This window comes from Pseudorca crassidens, chromosome 14 (genome assembly GCF_039906515.1).
Source record: "Pseudorca crassidens isolate mPseCra1 chromosome 14, mPseCra1.hap1, whole genome shotgun sequence".
Taxonomy (NCBI): domain Eukaryota; kingdom Metazoa; phylum Chordata; class Mammalia; order Artiodactyla; family Delphinidae; genus Pseudorca; species Pseudorca crassidens.
The window spans coordinates 75,457,263-75,479,400 of NC_090309.1; the positions used below are offsets into that span (position 1 = coordinate 75,457,263).

The 22,138-nt window shown below is 37.3% G+C and overlaps 1 pseudogene; it reads right to left on the bottom strand.

Moving 5' to 3' along the window:
• Positions 1-803: 803 nt before the first annotated feature.
• On the bottom strand, positions 804-21,234 carry LOC137205557 (E3 ubiquitin-protein ligase Mdm2-like; annotated as a pseudogene).
• Between the last annotated feature and the right edge of the window lie 904 nt (positions 21,235-22,138).

The window sequence follows — 22,138 nt, forward strand, 5'->3', positions numbered from 1 at the left end:
GAGTGTGTTAGATTTGTTTTCAACTTAGAGGAAACAATAGATTCCACTAAATCCTGAAACTGAGTGTGAAAAAATGCCTGATACACAGAGTTGAGCCCCCCTCCCACCAGGACAACTCCATATTCTACTATGGAGCCTTAAAAAGTTTTGTCTTGTGGATAAATTATGATTATTCTCAAAGACTTCTCAGTCGACAACGTCTTTACCACCAATTCTTTATATACTAAAGTAGCCAAAGAAAAAGGAGTACAATTTAACTACATAACACCAAATATAACTACCAACTTTTTTTTTTATCCGGAAAGAGTATTTTAAGAGGCTCTGAAAGATCAGAGAAACTAAGACTCACAAGTTAAGGTGTATCTAAAATATTAATATTGAATATTTCACACAAAATTTTTCTCCTTACACGAAAAGTACTAAATACGTTACATTTAAATGTTCTATATATGTGTATACACACACACACACACACACACACACACACACACATATATATATATCAGATACTTCTCATTTAATAGAAAGTGGATAAGATTTAAAACATAAGGAGTAGGGGTAAAGGATGAGCTGTATATCCAATTCAAATTGTATTAAAATCCAAATATAAACAGAAGTTACATTTTCCTAAATGAAAGCAAATATTCACTATCCCCGCCAAAGTAGGTAAATTATACTATTAAGAGAAAAAATATACATGGACTGAGATACTTTCTTGCTTTGATATATGTAAAAAATAAAAGCACTTGTTATGGTTGTCTAAACGTTTAGGGTTATATGGTTAGAAATATATAATGCTACTTTTATGGATAGGTCAACTCGGGGAAATAAATTAGCAGAATCATTTGAATTAGCTGTCTTCACACTGGGCAAGGCTTACTTCTCTCTCTCTCTTTTAAAGCTTTTTGATGTATAATTGATATACAAAAGAATTGCACATATTTAATGTATACATTTTGATGAGTTTGGACATAAGCATACACCTGTAATGTTATCACCACGATCAAGGTACTAACCAAATCCATTTCCTTATGTTCTTGTTTGTGTGTAAGAAGACTTAACATGAGATCTATCCTCAACATATTTTGAGTGCACAATACTATGTTGTTAACTACATATGTATATGTATATACATATATATAAACTATTTTGTACAGCAAATCTCTAGAAGTTACTCATCTTGCATACTTTTTAAAGGTTCTTTGTACATGTGAAACATTCCATAAGATGTCCTGTGTTGCCACGGAGGATGCAACTATTTTTAGGTGGACTGTGGCAAATCACACAAGGATCAATGACATTAAGAGGAAAGCTAGATTCCATACTCGCCTCTTTGTCTTGTGTTTCTTCCCTCTCAAACTCACTGACATCTTCCTGGCTGTTAGAAGTGGTGCTGTAAGGGTTGATGACTGAGAATAGTGGTCACCTTCTTGGGACTGAGAGGCTCAGGTGAATTTTATCATCTTCTTCGGCATATGACTCTGAAATCATTCACTGTAGGGTTTTGTTTTTTGTTTTTCCCAATTAGGAACATCAAATCCATCTTCCCCTTGTGTTGAGTTTTCTAAACTGGCTTTCTCTGACATTTTCCCTTTATCTTCAGGAAGCTAAGTCTCACAGAAGGTCCAACGTCTGTTGCAAGGCAGTGGAAGGGGAGGGTTGATTTCATTTCATAATGTACACTTCCAGTAGTCAATTAAAGACATTTCAGGATCTTCTTCAAGTGAGTCTGTATCACTCTTCCATGTCTGATGTACAGGAACTTGATATACCTCGCCATCTTTCTCGAGAGTTATTCTTCCGCACTAAAGCTATCATCTTCTGAATCGAGACTCAACTTCAAATTCCAGAGAATTCATCTGAAACTGAATCCTGCTCCAACCACCTGAATGTTCACTCACACCGGCATCACGGTCCGGATTTGATGGCATCTCTGTGAATTCTCTGCTACTTCTTGCACAACATATATCCCTCATTACACAGAAAAACAGGCTTTCATCAAAGAAAGAGAAACGCTATCAGATTTCTGTGCTTTCTTTGTCATTCGCCAGGTAGTTCATGTGAATTTTCTTCTCAGAAGTCATCACTTCTTCCTCTGAATTCCCAAACCACTCATATCCCAGGCCTCTGGGGCTCAGGAACACACTAGGTCTGGAGGAGGTTTCTGGGAGGTGAAAGAAGTGGGACCCCTAGAGGTATTAGGGATACCCCTCCGGCTGGGCTTCTCTGCGCATCTTCTTTTCAGGCACGCAGACCTCACAGGCTCGAGGGGCTCCGGTTTGCTTGGGTCTCCCTGCGCGTCACTGGGCGTTTGCACATGTACACTCAAGTCTCCCCATCCTCCACCAATTCCCCTTTTCATTTTCAAAATTGCCCAGGTTTGGACACAAGTTCTCTTTTCACGCTATATAAAGGTCACTAAATATTATGAAGCTGAGTAAAAGGGAAGGCAGGGTGCTTGAAGGGTCATCCGAATGGGTGCAGAATTCATGGCCCATCAACGAAGAAAAGATAGAGGGCTTTAGTAAGAATATTCGTAGATGAGTACACAGTAATAAAACATAATTAGGTGAAATCTAAAAACTTAAATTTCAGTCTTCGCACACTGTAGACAGCAAGCCAGTAGAACACCTGGGACCTAACACGTAACAGCATCTAACATTCACAATGGTGAATGATTCTATGTGATACTGCTCCGATTTAATTACCTTCAGAAGTCCAAGTCTGGTTCCTTCCAAAATTTAGCATCTATTGCAAGCCTAATGAGTTAAAAGTTGGAACTGCAGAACAGAGCCATTACCAAAATAACAGTAATCAACATACTCTTACAGAACTCCTAAAGCGATGATTCACACAGGATTTCACAAAAAAACTCCCATTAATGCTAATGAAATTGGGTAAGCCACAGGCTGAAACTCTCCTATACATCGATAGGTGAATAGTTCCCTGAGGTACTTACTTAAATGAGGGAACTTAATTTTCTCTCCACTAATCCTCTCTGGATGAAAAATAAGAAATCATGCTTTCGATTTCTTTTTAAAGTAGATGGCACAAATTCAGAACCATTCGAGTAGATTAATCAAAAGCCACATTAGGGCTCAGTCTAGCTCATTTTTTAAAACAATTATTTATTTATTTATGGCTGCGTTGGGTCCTTGTTGCTATGTGCCAGCTTTCTCTAGTTGCAGCAAGCGGGGGTAACTCTTCGTTGTGGTGCCTGGGCTTCTCATTGCGGTGGCTTCTCTTGTTGCGGAGCACAGGCTCTAGGCACGTGGGCTTCAGTAGTTGTGGCTCGCAGGCTCAGTAGTTGTGGCTCGCAGTCTCAGTAGCTGTGGCTTGCGGGCTTAGTTGCTCCTCGGCAACTGGGATATTCCCAGACCAGGGCTCAAACCCGTGTCCCCTGCATTGGCAGGTGGTTTCTTAGCCACTGCGCCACCAGGGAAGTCCCTCTAGCTCAGTTTTGACCAGTCAAACCATCTTCCATTCAGATAGATGCCAGTTGGCCAAAATCTTGAGAAGTCAGTTATGTTTGTGGCTCTGAAAGTAAGCCATTAAGTTCATTCAATCTTGCTTCTTTGAGATTCTAGAAAAAGAAACTGTGCAATTATTGAGGGAACTAGTTGGGAAGAAATAGAAATTCCTGATTGCCTTAGTATGAATTGAACAGTTCCATCACTGATTTAATTAGCTGCCTAGGGAAGGAAAGATCATGAAATGTTGAGTTAGAAACAATATAAGACCATTCAAAGACTTATACAAAATGATAGGACAGGTATAATTAAGTTTCTGGGGCAGAAGTGTTATTTTGTGTATTTCAGAGGAAAGTAGCAACTTTCACTACCATGTCAGTGTTTTTGGCAGATAATGATCATTATGATAATATCAACTTGGTTGTATACAATTCTTGACCAGGGCAAAATAAATTTTCTGTTTTATCTTCTTATTTATTACAACTTCCTGGTATATAGGTAGGGCTGTGTTATGATCTTATTTTGTAATTGACGAAGTGAAGCTCATTTTGGTAAGTTACCTCATAGAAAAAAAGTGGTAGGCCCTAAAAGTAAAACAAATTGTAAATAAAATAAGTATGCTGATTTTGATGAAGAAGATGAGGTCGCAGAAAGCAGTCTTAAAATCTCATTCAGCTGACCTTTGTTCTTTTACAGCTGATGCAATTAAGCCTTAAAATGGGAATTTTCTAAAAGTCATAGCCCAGGATCTTAATGTCAGAAGAATTCTAGTGTCTTGCCTTTTGGTTAGTGATATTTAGAAAGTTTTAAAAATAGGGATAGATCCCCAAATACCAAAATATGTCTTTGATTATATTATCCGTGAACACATAAATAGTTGCTATTATTTGTTGCTCAGTGAAAAGTATCTGATGCTTCTTATTGTGACTAAAACCCAAATTACATTGAATTTAGCAGACACATTTTGGCTAATTATGTGGCTTTAAGCAAATATAAAAAGTTTGCTAATTTATTAGACATTAAGAATCAGTGCCACTACACATGGCATTTTAAAAATGACTAGTATAAAATCTACAATTATAGTTGGAGATATCTCAGTAATTGATAGGATAAGTAAAGTAAAAATCAGTAAGAACAACACTGTCAACTAACTTGACCTACTTAACATTTACAAGACAGAGGGCAGAAACCTAAAAACAGAAGAATACATTTTTTTCAAGCGCACACACACTATTCACCAAGATAGATCATATTCTGTGACACAGATTCTAGAATGAAACTGCACAACATATATCCTCAGACCACAATGGAATGAAACTAGAAATCAATAGATAATAGTTGGAAAATTATCAAATATTTTGAACTTAAAAAATATACCCCTGAATAAATCCTGTGTCAAAGAAGAAAACAAAAAAGAGATTAGGAGAGATTTTGAATTAAATGAAAGTAAAAATACAACATACCAATATTTATGTGATCCGTTTAAGTGGTGCTTAGAAAAAATTGGTAACAATGGGAAAAAAAGAAATGTTTCTAATCAATCTTTGGAGATTCAACTTAAGAAAGTAGAAAAAGAAGAGCAAATTAAATTCAAAATAAAAAAGAGCAAAACTAAGTAAAATTCAAAATATAAAATAAATACAGAAAATCAAAAAAAACAAAACTGAAAAGATCAGTAATAAAATTGATAAAATTCTGGCCAGACTAATTAAGAAAAAAAGAGAGAAGATACAAATTACCAATATCAAGAATAAAAGAGGGAACCTCACCTCAGATCCAAAGACATTAAAATATACAGGAACATTGTGAACAACATTATGACTATAAATTTGACAGCTTAGGTTGAGTGGACAAATGCTTTGAGATAAATACCTAAAAAGGGTGAATTTTACTATATGTAAATTTTATTTCAATAAACCTGACTATTAAAAAAAGGAGAGATTGGGTTATTCAGGAAAGGAAACAAAATGTACCACTGCTGTAACTATCAGTGATATGTTCTTTGATACGCTTTACACTGATATGTTCTTTTTTTTATAATATGGTTTTTATTTAATTGTTTGTTTTTATAGCTCAGCCTAACATTTTTGGCCAACATAAAGATTATACACAGGTGCTTAAAACTCAATCTCGTAATATCTACAAAGTACACATTTATTTCCACATTTTTCCTTCCATCATTTTTCTTTAACTGATCTTGTATTTAAGACACTTGATTCACTTCCACTTTTTTATATTTTCTAGTACAAGTGAAGATTTTTGATATAAGATACAGAGCTAAGAGTCATCTTCCCTCCCTGAATGTGGCAGATCCATTTGGTTACATTATTTATTTTTCCTTGGTTTGAACCTTAGGAATTTGACTAAATTGTAATGAAGCTAAAGAGTCTACATGGACTGATACTTTGGGGGAGATTTGAAATCGTTGCATTACATTTGCACCTCATCTTAGTTGTGGGCTTTGTGTGCTGGTAGTCAATCACTACTATAAAATAAAAATGCTTTCTAACATGAGCATTAAGTATTGATTAAGTTATTAATTCCCCACTAGATCCAGGAAGAGAAAAAAAATAGATCAAGATAGTCTTTATTAGTCAGAGTGATAACAATAACATGATAGCCATAATTTATCGAACACATGTGCCAGTGTGTTAGGCAATTTTCATTCATTACTTAATCCTTATAACATCATTAAGACATGAGAATAATTCTCATTGTATCACAAGGACTGATACTAAAGACTAAGATATATTCTGCCAAATAAATTAGCAAAACTTAAGGAGAAAAAAATCACCAGTGTTAGCAGTGGCTGTTGGGAAATGTATGAATTCAAACTTGCATTGTGGATGAGAGGTTAAATTGTGCAAAAACTATCTTATTAAGTAATTTCTAATATATATAAAGAGCCATGATAACATAAAACACATGAAGGTGTTTTATGTTTTGTTAGATTAAGCCTTGAAACATACTCTAAAGGAATAATCCAGGCTACACAAAATAAAAACAAAAACCTGAGATTAATGATATTAATTTGAGCAGTAGCCATAATATTATTTTTTATTTAGCAATATTTAATAATATTTAATATTGAACAATATTTATTTTAAATTTATATTTAACAATATGTAATATGCAACAATAATTGTTAAATAAAATGCAATGTAGCCATATGACTTTATATTAAATGCAATATGCCACACACCCAGCCATATGTATATATGCACGCATATGCATAAATATATATATACATACATATACATATGTGTGTATAAAAATAAATGCAGCTCTATATTTACATTTCCTTTGATTAAAACTATTTTCAAAAGTGTGATGCACAGACTAGATTGAAGTGGCCAAAAATTTAATGTCTAATATTTCTCACCACTTAGGTTATATTCCTGCAACAGTGAATTATTTATAGTACTCCAAGTAAAGCTGTGGTATGAGCTTTGATTTGTGTATTTCTTTTTCCTGGAATGATCTTCCTGTCCTTCCTATTTTGAGGCAGCCCAACTTATTCCTTAAGATAACACCCAGGAATTATCTTTTCTGAGACTCTATCTCTACTTCCTTTCTGTGTACACCTAAGGTTCCTGCTAACAGTTCTATCCTAGACTCTGACACATTATTATAAGATGGTCTCTTTGTTGGCTTTGTAGGAGGCTTCCATCTCCACTGGGACCCTTTGTGAGCTCAGAGGCTGTTCCATTTCTTCTTTATCTTCCCAGGATCTAGCAAGTTCTGGATGTATAGAAGCATCATAAGCATCCCAAGAACTGAACCTGTATGATATGAAGTTCAAGCATGTTTATAGTAAGATAGTATGATTACATTAAGATAGTAAGTTTTCATTTTTAAATTTCTCATAATTTTACACTGTGGTTATATTGTTTTTATAATGATGAAAATATATGCATTCAAACAAAATGAAATAGGATGCCGATGCATACTAATGTCTATCTATAATTTTATCAATACCACTCTTCAACCAGCAAATTGTAGAAATACCTAGAGATATAGGTATGATATATTTCATGACAAACTTTAAATGTTTACTTGAAATCTGGGGTCAAAATTGAACAAAACTTATATGAAAAAGGAATGGTGCATGTCCATAGAAGTCAACCCTATATGTCATTGCAAAGTATATTAAAGCATGAAAACTGCAAATAATTTAGACAAACATAAACAAATAAGTATTGTTACAAAACACAATATATATAGCTGAGGGTAAACTCTGTCAGCTAACAAGGAAAACTAGGTGTCCCTAAAAAATTAAAACAGAAGGAGGAAATAATAAAGATGGCAATTATACAATAAATATAGAGAGATTCCAGATATTTAGCTAGGAAGATGTCCTTTCATAAACATACAATTTGTGTGCACTCTAACACCATCGTGGACACGTGACACGGCATTTTGAATTCCTGTGATTGTTTTAGTTTCTGGGAAGTAAGGGAGCAGTAGCAGGAAATTATTTTAAATTTCCTAAAGACACTTACTTGAGCAGGCTTCTTAGATTTACTGCCCAATGGTTGGGTAGCTGCTTTTTGGCTTCAGTGGAGACCTGATTTAGGGAGTGTATACCAACTAATTGCGGGGTGTTAAAACAGGAGGAAAAACACAGAACTTGTGTGGGAATACTGAGCCTCTCTGAGGTGGTATTTTTCTTTCAAAATACCAACAATAAGATACCATCTGACACATTAAAAGTTCTGGAGGCCAAAAAGTTTATTTGAAAACCCTATTGTGACACCCTAAGTAAAAGAATCTCTAAAAAGAGAAAGCTGAAAAAAATAAGCCCAAAATGGAAATCACAGTCCAAAAGGAAATAACTAAGTTAAAGCACAGACATGATAACTAAGCATAGAACAGAACATCTTTGATCCTAAAGGCATATCCAGAAATCATCAAAGGCAAATGTTACAGGTAAAAGAAATAAAAAGGATTACCTCGAGAGAAAGGAAAGGCATATATTTAGATGCACTGTTAGGAGAGAAAACAAAACCAGGCAAGCAGTGAAAGATGTGAAAATTGAAAGGGAAAATCAAATCAGTGGCTTTTCTGCCTCATCCCTCTGCCGGCATCCAGATAGCACACTTTGGAGTCCAATAGAGTGAAAACAAGATTGGGCAACTTCGGCAGAAACACATCCTCTCCATTTTTAAAATAATGAAAACAGTAACAGAGGCATGACTAGGAACCAAATAGGAGAAACATCTAGGAAATTTCAGAAGGGACAGTCAGAGAGGCAGTGAAAGGGAGTTTATTCACTGGAATGAAAATCCAGCATGGCTGGACCAGGCTACATGTTTCAATGGCCTGGAAAAAAAAAAAAATGTGCTGAGAAAACTGTGAACTGTCTAATGATCACATTTGGTCAAGCAAGAAAAAGGTTCTGGGCTACTGGGGAAGAGCTGGATCTAGCTCGGAAGTGATCATAGGAGGCTGTTTAAATTCCCAATCATGGCACTGAGTCATCATCTGCCCACAGGGTTTCTCCCACAGCACCTCCTCTTTGGTTCCTTGGCATGGGCTCTCTGTCGTTGTCACAGCTGCTCCTGAGAATAAACCCAGACACTTTACTGAGGTTTAAAACAACCTGTGTCTTTTGGACCATGCCTTCACGCCAGCCTCTCTCCTATCATTCTCCCCCATGTTTACTAAGCTCCGGCCACTCTCTCCTTCCACCAATACCTGAAGCTCAGCCATCAGATTTGTGTCTTTACACATGTTATTCCCCCTGGAAAAAGTCATCTCCATTTCCCCTCATTCAGGTATCACCTTATCAGAGAGGTTGTACACCCCTCTACCCTTCACTATCACATCACACTTTTAATACCTCATAAAATGTATCAACATGTGAAATAAGCATGTGTAATTATTTAGTTACTCTGCTTTTTATGACTCCCACAAAATATAAACTCTAAGAAAGCAGAAACCTGGTTTGCTCACCACTCAGTCTGAAACAACTAGAGGACTGAATACTATCTAGCAAGAATTCAGTAAATGTTTCTTTAATTAAGGGGTTGACTGGCAGAGGAACAGTGATCATCCCAGGCTTGAAGCAAAGATGAGGAAGAACAGACACATTGTTTCAGGAAGGGTGCAGGGCACGTTATATACATTACTTCATTTAATGCTCCACCAAACCTGAGATATAGGTATTATTACCCCCACTTTACAGATAACGATTGAGGCTAAAAACATTGCAATAACTTAAAGTCACATAAAGAGGGAAAAGTTCATTTCAAATCTGATTCTGGATTCCATGTTCTACCAAATTTACCATACTGACCCTTCATAATTTTGGACATTTCCTTCCCTAATCGGCTCATTTTGCAACGTCTTCTGTGAATCAGACTATATATAATAACCTTCTTCCTTGAGTGATATCTTGTTCTGATCATCAGTTGGACTTTTAGCAGAAAATACGTGAATTCAAGGTGCTAGCTATCATTTTTATGCATCTATTCTATTTCTCTGACTAAGCAATAAAATCTTTTAGGGCAATAATCTTATCTATTTCTTCTTTGCCTGCCCTGTTTTACCGTTGGCCCTGCTATATCCCCAAGGCTCTGACCTTCTGTACCCCCTGTCCTTTTTTATCCCCTGCCTTTCTATGTCTTCTGCATCCTTATGTGTTCTGCCCTACCTTGAACCACAATTCTCTATACATCAAGATAAGCTGGATAATAAGTCAGCATAAAAATAAGAGAAATTATAGTTAATAAACTTCCTTATTTCCAGACACATGTTCATCATTTTTATGGTAATGGCTGGAAGATGAATAGGGCAGCAAAATTATTTAGAGTGAATGATATTCTCAATTGCTTCATCTGTCCATGCCTGGTGACCACAGCCTCGTTCAAGTCTCTGAGCTCATCTTCTTCCTTCGAGCAAAAAATTTGCCTAGTAGTTTATAAGCATGTGTTTTAGAGCAAGACAGACCTGGGTTTACGTTCTGACTCTGACTCTTCCTAATATACCTGATTTACCTGTCTAATCCTAGACTCTTTATCTGTAAAATGGAGTTGTTAAAATGCTTCTTTCAAAAGATTCTTGTGAGGAATAATTAATCTGATATATGTAAATGTAAATTTCTTACCAAAAGGGCAGGCCCATAGAAAGCGTTCAATAGCTAACCTGTTCAAAATTTGTGGAAATTCCACCTTTACCCCTTAGGAGGGTTTATACCGTCAGGCTGCAGAGAAATTTTCTTTCCTCTTAGAAGACTGTCTCAGATTTTTCTACAGGCTCTCAAAGTAATTAAAATATTTACTTGTTTTTATTAGGAGATGGTACCTCTCTAGTTTGGGGGAAAGTACTATTCTTTTTCAAAAGATTTGATACTGACATCTGAGTAAACAAGAGGACAAACTTTTTCATTTCAAGGGAAACTTTTGGTTCCCATTAGTTCACTTGGTTGGCTTTCTTTTTTTTTTTTTTTTTTTAACTTCTCAGTAATTTTTTAAATGATTTTCATGATTATAAACTAAATGTATGAGTTCTTTGTCATTCACAGATTTAACATCCACAATACTGATAATTTGAAAATATGATGGATACCACTAGTTCTCATTGACAACTGGCTCTTTGTTCCATCTTGGACATATACAAGTCTAAAATCCCTGCCCCTTGAAGTTAGGTAGAGCCCTGTGAAAACCAATGAAATGAGAGCAAAAATAGCATCTGCTGCAGGTTGATGCAAAGAAGATCCCTATGGGGTTCTCTAGCATCTTCTTCCTCTGCCACTGCAATGGCAGACAAAACTTTATGCTCACTTGGCAGAACCAAAGAACTGAAGCAACATGGGTTATGAGTGGCAATCAGGTGCCGTGGAGAGTCCTCCAGGTTTTTAACAAAGTTGACATAAATGGGATAGGCAGTGGTGGTGAAATGCTTTTGTTGTATTAAGTCAATGAAATTAGAGGGTTGTTTTGGTTATCACAGTATATTCTAATATGCATGTTCAGGAAACAGTAAATTCATCAGGTTTTAGTTGCTTAAAACTTGTACATTCCCAGACAAGCTGATTTTCTCAACTGGCCCTTGGTGGGCTACAGGCAATTGAACGTTTAAAATGTTCTGATAAGTGTGTTTTGTATGTTTGGAGCTTTGAAGGAAATTCTACCAGTTTATCCAGACAGTTCGTGCAAACACTGGCATTTATGGTAGGCACCTGCTTTCTTCTGGGCAGTCTCTAGTTTTGGTAATTGCAGTCAGTCGTGAAGGCAGTGTGTTTTTACATGGTCAACCCCCAATAAAAACCTGAGACTTAGGCTCAAGGAAACTTCCTGGTAGGCAACACTTCACATATGTTTGGTACAGTTTATAGCAGGAAGAATTGTGTGTCTTGGGCGACTCCACTGGGAGAAAACTCTTGGAAGCTTTTGCTCCTGGTTTCCTCCAGACCTGGCTGATGCATCTTTGCTGATTTTGTCTTGTATCTTTTCACTGTGATAAACCATAACCGTGAGTACAATGACTTCTGAGTTCTTTGAGTCCTTTTAGTGAATTATTTAGTGTAGGGATGATCTTGGGAACCACCAAGACACTTCCCTACCTAATACAGAGAATTAGCACTGGAGGTGGGGTGCTGTCATCACAGAAACCTAAACTACGTGACATGGCTGTTATAGGTGCCTTAAAATATGGTGATTTATATCAAAAAGTGGCAGAGCATTTGTCATACATGATAGAGTGATAAAACTCTTGCCTGGAGTAATTTAAGAATTAGAGCATATAAATGATGAACTTTTCCTCTTGAACTCAGAGCATAGGGAAAATGTTGGAAAATAGAATTTTGTTAGTGTGTTTTGAATAAAATTGGCCACACTTTATATGATGTTTTAAGAAAGTGATGAGCTCAGGAAATAATTGGCTATGGAAAGGAATGACGGAATTATAAGCATTCCAGGTTTTGCAATATTGGTGAAGCAGACAGCTTTTGATCCCAAAATATAAGTGATGAATATTATAAAAACTTTGAAAGTAAAAAATCGGTAAGAATTTAGCCATGTAACAATGAATAAATTAAAGGCCTTCCTGTCTTTTGTTAAAACTTCTCAAAAGCCTTAAGTACTTAAAACAAAGATCAGATTAAAGGTCAATGCCCAATAAATTAATATCAATATTTAAAATACCTTGTGGTAAAGATCAGATTTATTTGTAGTGGAGCCTTTTCTTACACTATTCAAAATTGACTCAGTAGATCAATTTGGATAGAAAAAAAGTAAGAGAACAGATAAATAAATAAAATCAGAGAAAATACTGGACCTGAGAACATGTAAATAAATGTATAGTTCCTCATACATGGATCTGGATGGATTCAAATATGTAAGAGCCCTACCATGTGTGTATGTACGTATGTGTGTGTGTGGAGTATCATATCACTAAAGACACTTGGAGCCTAGACTGAAAAAGCCTGTTATTCCTTAAGACTTTGACTGGTCAGAAGTATTGATTATGTCCAGCTACCGCCAAGAATTAACTCTTAATAATTCCTGAAATAATTCCTTTAACTCTGAGGTATAAAGACAATAGAAGTAAGGGAAACATTGCAGATTGGTATCAGAACAGAGCAGGGTTAGCATCCAAGTTCCATTATGGACTAGCTATGGAACACTGGGCAATTTAAACAAGAGTAATTATAATGCCATTTCTAGAGGTCATTGTGAGGATTAAATGCATGCAGTTGCTTAGTGTGATTTCTATCACATAGAAAGCATCCAATAAATGTTAATGTTCATTGTCAAAATGATCCTTGGGCCCTCACACTTCTGCAGGCAGATAGTGGATTGATAAACTGTTACAATCGTTAGGAAGGGCCTTTTCCCCAAAGTCCACTTCAGATAAGAACATGGAAGATAATGAGAGACAGAGGGAAAAAAAGCTTTCAGAAGATGGAGCTAGGAGGCCTCTGAGAACAATGGAAAAGGGAATTTCTCCTGGGAGAGAAGATAAGGAATATTCTCTACCTTCAAGATAGGTGGTTCACACTATGTCTGCTCAGTGGGATTTCAGAGTTTCTAATGACCAGTAACTGCTATTCAGAGTTTCTAATGACCAGTAACTCTCAGTTTTCTTTTCTCAGAACACGAATGTTTATTACAATTATCCTAGCCTTGTTTTACCATTATATACAAAGCATGTATGGGAAGGAGGAGATGAATGTCATTTGAGTTCATAGGTTTCCAGTCCAAGAGGAGCCACGTCCAGATCTGATGGAGAGACCGTTATTGCACAACACCTAAACTTTAGAGCTCTTGTTGGATAAGATTGAGGTGGTCTTCCTTGGCAAGGGGGTTTGTATTAGCATGAAGATTAAACTTAATGTATTAGAACTGGGAGAAAAACTGTAGCAGGATTTACCAGTGTTCATCAGTATTCAATCCTCCTTTCCTGCCTCAAGTTACAGGAACGGCACTTCGCAGCCTCCTTATAGTGAGATGAGGCCATGTGACTGGTTCTGGCTGGTAAAACACATCACTTTCAAGCAGAGGCAGTAAAACTACTCTGAGAAGTTTTTAATTTCATTATTCTGCTACTGCAGCTTTTATGAAGGAGTCCTCCCATTGTGATGGCCAAGTCCCAAGAGTGCAGCAGGCTGGGTGGAAGACAGCTGCCACTGAGAGTTTCCTAGACCTAGGGCAAATTTTTATAAATAAAAGTTATCATTTTTGTGTGAAGCCCAAAAGATTTGTGGTTATCTGTTAAAGCAGCATACCTTACCTCATGTTGACTAAAACCATGAACACTGCTGAGCGTCTGTGATCTAAAATTGTTTTCAGTATCTCTAAGGATGAATTTTAATCTTTTCCACAGTATGGTTATATGCTGGTTATTGTCAGTTTGTGCTCCCAGAGGTCAGAGTGGCTGCAGCATATTAAAGATGGAAAAGGGTAGCGCAAGAAAAATTTCTACATTTAGGAAGTTTAGATTATAAAGAACTTTTTAAGTCATAGCAGTATGAGTGTGGATTTTAGTTTCTAAAAATTATGGAAAGATGTTGAAAGATATTAATCAGAGGAGTGAGATATGATATACATTTTATAAATATTCTGGTCTATGTATAGTTCAAGAATGGAAACGTGGATAACAGTTTTAGTGGCTATTGCAGTTCTCCAAGGAAAAGATGATGTGATTTAAACTAGAGTGGTCATAGTGAAGTTTGAAAAGTGAGGATAGAATCCACATATGTGCTGTAGTTAGGGTTAGAAGCAGTAAGACTTGCTGATCACGTAAGGAAATGCACTAGAGACTTACTTCTCTTGAAGAAAATACAATTTTTGAGAAAGTCAAGAGACTATACAAACTCCTGTGTATTTGCAGAGCTAGAAATTTGCAAAGATCTTGGGATTTATCCCTTGTAAATGTCAAGGGTCTTATGATATCTGCTTATTGTAGAAAACTTGAAAAATACAGTTGTACCCAAATGTCATTGAGAAGCGGGTATGAATTGCATCTATGCCATAATTATATTTTTTCCATGCACTTCCAAGTTCATTTCCTATGACATTCTTCTCCCCAGCACAGGTGGAGACACAGACCTCCCAGCGCCCATTATCTCTGGGAACATTCAAACCTGTGTTTCCCACACCTCTCCAGGGATGTCTGCTCTTCCTCACTCTCTCTAATTTTGTCCCCGAAGTCTCAAATTACACTCCCCACGACACACACATATAGGCACACACAAACTAAAACTCTCCAGAGAGTCCCAAGGCTAGTGCTTCTATAAATGTTTTAGGTGTGCTCTAATCTATATGACATGATCTTTTTAAATGATACTTTAAGTTTTTCATGTGAAAAAGCTATTGTTTTACACCTTCTGCTACTTATATATCATCCAAACTCTCTCAAGAAAACAATCCAGTTATACTTGGGGCCTCACCATTCGATCCATATCATTGCATCTAAAGTCTATGGCTTATCATCATTCCTTCATTTCTGCTTTTACTGAAAGAATCAAGTCCCCCATCATCTCTTTTGGAGACTACTTAAACAGCCTCCTAACAGATATTCCTCTATCTAATCGTATTTACAACAGTCAGCACTCTACAGTGCAGCCAGAATAAACCCACTACAAGGCTGACCTGATTACCTCTACCCCTCAGCTAGCTCCACCGGAATCTTTCTGCCCTCTGAATAGACCCTACGTTTCTTTTTATACTTGTAGCAGCACTTACGACTTGCCACTGCCTACTTCTAAAGCCTTGTCTTTTAATTCTTTGCCCCCAAAACATACACCTTATAGTGCAATTGATCTGAATACCATTCAGTTTCTCAAATGTGGCAGGATTCTCACATGCCAGTGCCTTCATACGTCCTGATCTTTCTTTCTGGACATATATTGCTAAAATTCCTTTAGGATCTCAGTCTCAATAGCTCTTCTTCTGTAAGCCTTTTGACGTTTTCCTAAACCAGATTCTATGTTCTGAATATGTAGTTTCCAGATACCTTGCGTTTCCTTGTTTATCACATGTATCCCATTTGCATTGCTATGGGGTTTTTTTAATCATCTATAGACACCACCTGACTCCATGAAGACAGGGAATCTCCCTTGCTCAGCACATAGTAGGCACTTATGGCAAATGCTTATTGACTTATAATTGTGTTGTAGTTTCTTGTGCCCTGATTCCTCACTTGCCATTTGAATACAAGCCAATAAGTAACTAATTGTGTGCATTTTAAAGAGGAGACAAAATTATCTACCTTAGGAAATAGTGGCACGTGAGTTCCCTCACCAAGTTTCTCTACCACACAGGGAAGAATATGGAGAAAAATAATTTTAAAAGGAAAAAAAAAAGCCCTAATATCTAATTAATGTGTTTCCTTCCAGTCTCCTTTATAAGCCTGGTAGATAGACAGATTGAAACCATGGTTAGTTGGAGAATCAATAGATGACACAGAGCTGGATAAATGGATAAATTATAATTGAAAATGAATATGGCTGTGTGTATAGTTTTTGGGTTTTTTTGATTTTTTTTGATGTTTGTATGTGTGTGTATTTTGTTATTCTTAACATTATCCAGTGAATCATTTTCCGTTTAATTAAAAATTGTTCCTGATGCCCACGTTATTGAAATATGTAACACACATTATTTATTTAGTCTTCACATTCAGTAACACATACATTATTTCCATTTTTTCTCATTATAAATAATCCCCTAGCAAACATTTCTGTCAAAATCTTTCCCTGAATCTAGATATAATATTAATCTTTCACATTTCTATGCTTCTTTGCTCTGGTGCCTGGTCTTCCTATGGGAACTTGGAAATCACTTAGTGCACCTACACTAAGACCCATTTTTATAAGCCAATCTACCTCTTTGCAAATTCTTCTCAGCATCCTTCTCCAGATTGGTGTAGTAGCGTTCAAACTACTCAGTTAGAAAGCATCAATACAGTGGAATTGTGTGAACTTGAAAATTCATTTAGATGCCTCGAATCTGGGTTTCCTCATTCTTACACTGATAATCACCCTACTGCCTGTTCTGCTCCTAATAGGTGTTTATTATTATTATTATTATTAGCTTCTGTGTTTTATGGATCACTAAGGGAAGACGTATAAATGCATTTTAACTAATAATTTTGTGCGGATGTATAAAAGTGGTTGATAAGTTTTATTTTCTTTCAAATGATTTTCATGCCCTTCGTATCACTTGGATTAAGTTCAGATGCTTGATTCACACACCGTGTGTTTGGATCATGCCCAGGGTCTGAGGATTGGCACATAAGGCTCTTCGCAGTTTTACTCCAAGTTTCAGCTACAAACTCATTTTTGTGGATTTTTTTCTTTACCAGATGTACTTACCTTGCCATGTTTTGCAAAATTTCAAGGTCTTTTCTGCACACGGTGTCTTTCTATAAGCTCATTTCTCTACTTGGAATGTCATCTTCCATTCATTCTCCCCCATTGGCAAATTGACACAAATCAGACTGAAGGGTATTGGCAACTCATTTTGAAACAAGGTTTTAAAAGACTCGTGTGTGTGTGTGTGTGTGTGTGTGTGTGTGTGTAGTGTATTATATAATATATGTGATTTTTTCGGAGTGTATATGTGTGAGTGTGCATGCATGCTAATGTATATCCAATGTGTGCATGTTTTAAGTGTGAGTGTGTAGGGGAATATATATTGAGGATTAAAATAAAATATACTTTTTTCAGAGTTTCTACATGACAAAGCTTTCAGCCAGTGAACTTCTAGTTAATGGAAAATTAAGGATAGGACTGTGGTTCTGAATAGCTTTTATTCAGAAAGCAAACGGGTGATGGGTTACCTGAGGGCTACAACACCTGTACTATCTATTACTGTGTGAAGCTGTCAGCTTCCTATCCGAGGATGACCTCATACAGCAAGGTGCAGATGCTTCACTGTATTAGTTATAACAGTACATTGGAGGGGGTGAGAACAGACATGCATTATTGTAAGGAAAATTAACAACCACTGTCTGCAAGCGAAAGAATTGAAAACGACAGGCCAGTTTTAAGAGGGCTTTTGTTTGGGCTTACATTTTTCACCTAGAAATGGACACAGTTACTGAAAATTAGAAATGAAGCTGGGCTTTATACAATGAAATGAGATAATTTCACGGCCAAAACAAATGGGCTTACATTGAAAGGAAAGCCATTAAAATATACCTAAGCAGTAGGTTAATGGGAGAGAAATTCGATTTGAAAATGAGAGAACATTTTCAGATAGAAAGGGCAGGCAGTGGAACAGGGTGCTTAATGAGGTACAGTAGATAGATTCAAGTTTAATCTAGATAATTTTAGATGATTACAGAAAAAGCTTAGGCTAGGAATTTTTTTTCCTACTTTTTCCCCCACTACTTGATACCAAGTATTTGACTGGACCAGAAAAAAAGTACTCTATCATCTTATGTGTTGTCTTGTATGAGGTCTATTTTCCAAAACTAAAAGTTCAAAGAGTTTTTCTCTAAGTGACTAGATGTCAGCCCCATGAAATAACTGCACTGGTGTCAAATAATGGTCAGACAAAGGACATTCAGTATTTTCATTGTTCCTGACCTTGACATTCTGTCCAATGAGTAGTCTCACCTTGGTGGTTACCCCTTCTCGCTGTTCACCTCACAGATTGTAAGTCTGCCCTAGGAAATAATACACTGGTGAATGAACGCTCTGGTAGTCAAAGGCTGCTTGGAATTTCCCAAAGATGAAAATTTCTCAGTTATGCTAGTTCCTTTGTAGTGGTGTTTGCACTCCTTGTAACATCCTCATTATTTTCCTCAAACCTTTATCCAGGTTTTGCTTTTGCTGTAGATATTTAGTGAATGTTCTTTAGCTCTCCAGCAGCTTGTAAGATTTGTTTTGCCTTCACTGCCAGCACTAAACTGATTTATCAAGGCTTTCGTGATGCAGCTATAGGGTGTACAGACAAAAAAGAGTGTTGTACAGGAGGGAGGTGGTCTTGATCTCCTGTCGAGGCTTCAAACCTGTTGGGACATATTTGTTGTCATGGGGAGGCTCAGGTGGGCATCACACAGGTTCCTTGGCTCAGACTTATTTTTCTGCTCCACACTACTAATATTTCTGCTTAAGGGCTGTATGAACTAGGCTACCTGGGTCCTATAAAGAAGCACCTTGTCAGCTTGTATGCTAAAGTATTCTACTCCTTAGAGAAAGTTTCATGAAATGGTTAAGGATGCAGATTCAGGAGAGATATAAACCTGGCTTCAGGTTAGCCACCTATTTATTGAATGTTCATAAACTTGTTGCTTATTTCTTCATAAGGCAGATTTATTATCTCTCTTTTTTTTTTTTTTTTTTTTTTTTGCGGTACGCGGGCCTCTCACTGTTGTGGCCTCTCCCGTTGCGGAGCACAGGCTCCGGACGCGCAGGCTCAGCAGCCCTGGCTCACGGGCCCTGGCTCACGGGCCCAGCCGCTCCGCAGCATGTGGGATCTTCCCGGACCGGGGCACAAACCTGTGTCCCCTGCATCGGCAGGCGGACTCTCAACCACTGCGCCACCAGGGAAGCCCAGATTTATTATCTCTTAAACAGACATATTACCTTATCCATTTCTCAGGTTTTTGTTTTAGTTTTTGTTTTGCGGTACGCTGGCCTCTCACCGTTGTGGCCTCTCCCGTTGCGGAGCACAGGCTCCGGACGCGCAGGCTCAGCGGCCATGGCTCACGGGCCCAGCCGCTCTGTGGCATGTGGGATCTTCCCAGACCGGGGCACGAAGCCGTGTCCCCTGCATCGGCAGGCAGACTCTCAACCACTGCGCCACCAGGGAAGCCCCATTTCTCAAGTTTTTAACAGAAATATATGGAAGAGTATATTAATATCTTTTAAATATAGAGTGTAAATCAGTTTAATTTTAACTGTTAACTAACAGATAAATTTTGTGTCTATGGTAATACCTAAAGTGATAGACTTAGTACTACTATTATAATTATTATCATCTCAGGTTAGAAATATTTAGGGAAGCTACTATAATACCTTCAAGTTTAGTCCAGCTCCAAAAAATATGTGTGTGGGATATATTATCTAGGAAGATAACTCAACAGCGCAAGGCTACCTCAGAGAGCATACATGTTACCTTTCCAAATGTGGTATAGAATAAATTCCTGATGTGGCTACTGAAATGATAAACCCTACATCAGGCACTATGTTAAGGCACACATTCTAGAAAATCTCAGAAACCAAAACCGACTGGTAGTAACTCTCAAAGTACTGAAACTAAGCCGTATACCCAGTGAAGACGACCACACTGGCTGTGTGAATGTATTGGTCCCTTAATAATTTTTTAGATGAAAACAACTGCACCAGCTTTCTTTTTTATAACATAAAGGGGTTAGTAGCAATATCAACCCAATTCTTATATATGTTAATTAAGACTATGCTGTTCTTTCAATGTGATAAGCTATTATTCTACCACCATTAGAGATAAATTTCTATTATATTTTTCTTTCAGTCCCTACCTTTTATTTCTGGAAATTCAGTAAAGGCTGCTGGGATCTCAGGAACCAAGCAAAAATACCTACTAGTCAAAATAAAGTTGCTACTATTATATAAATCCCATACTATACCTTTATCTAGGGAAAAAAAGTCCATCTCCTCTGAGTAGCTGCTCTCTTGCTTGCTTGCAAATAGAGATATCACCCAACAATGGACAGCACAAATCAGATTAAAGTTGCTTTGTCTACATTCACACCACAGGCAGCTTTAGGAGCAGTGGAGGTCTGCGATTGACTCCAGCAGGTAGAAAGCATGAGTCTGTCTTTTAATGGATCAAGAAAATTCAGAAGAAAATTCACACAGAAAAGAAGACATCGCTCTGGGTTAAGCTAACAGGACAGCCGGATTAGATGGCCACAGATCCTCCTGTTACATTTGGATTTCCTTGTCTTATATTTCTATGAGTGAAGGTCCAAAAGAGTTCTCTGATACAGAGAGCTTGAGTACACAATGGGGCTTAATGTGAAACTGTTTGTTCTCCATCAGTCAAAAGCCTTTCCTTGAAGAACATGTATAAGTGTGCTTACTAGTTTCTGAAGTGGAAAGTTCCCCCATGACCTGCCCCCATCCGAAATGTCCATCTGTAGAGCAGGATGCCCACTGGGATACTACTTCAGGCCGGTCTCTGGCCCCTCCATAACTCACCCCCAGGAGGAAGGAGAGCTTACCTTGATAGTGAGGTTGGGAAGAGGAGACTGAGTGTGTATGGTCCTCCTCCTTTCTTTCTCCTGTCTGTTGGAGGTTCACAATTGCTCTACTCCATCGGTTCACAGTCATGGGTCCTGTCGCTTCAGTGGCGAGGCCTGTGGGTTTGGTTGTGTAGTATCCTCATATCCTCACAACTCATTCGTCAAGCAGTGAAACTTAAGAATTGTGAAGTCTAAAGTTACATGTGGAGACATTTTGAGGAAACCGGTACACGGTATCTTATCTTTATAGTTTTCTTTAAAGCTTGTTAATACCCAGTTTAGAGTAACTTCTGTGCAGTTAATGACCTCTATGTTGTTTCTCAGACAGGTTTGTAGGTTACTAAGATTTTTTTTTTTAATAAAGCTGTGAGGTTGTAACTACTATTTTTCACCAGGGCTGATGCAAGGCCAGCTAGAAAATTATATGTCCTTCGTTATTATTATTAACATACCTTAAAGTTATACCCATCATTTGATAATTAGCTTGTGAATATTGGAAGTCCAAATAGTAGCCCTATGTACTGAAATATGCCGAACATACAGGTAGAAATGAAGGCTCCTGCCAGGCTGGGATATATAACCTTCACACAGATACAGCTAGAGGAGAGCCGATCACCAATACTTGAACCACCTCTTCAGTTATTAGTATTCAAGAAAGCTTATGCCTGGGTGAATTAATCTTGAAAATTAGCCTGGTATGAAAACAGTGTTGGAGCATAGGGAAATGGTAGAGAAACTGAAGCATGGTTTAGATGAATAGGAGATGGTATCTGAAGAAAAGTGTATCTTTGAAAACGACTGAGGATGATCTAGGAGAGCCAAGCAAAAAGAGAAAAGGCATATTCCTCAAAGAAATTCAAGGTTTCAGAGGCCACGGTTCAAATGAAAGGGTAAAAAAATGTACTTAGGACACCATATACCAAGATTTACCTACTTTTAAGGTTTTGGCTAGACAAGAGGTAAATATTTTTATTGATAAGCAAGCCAGAAAA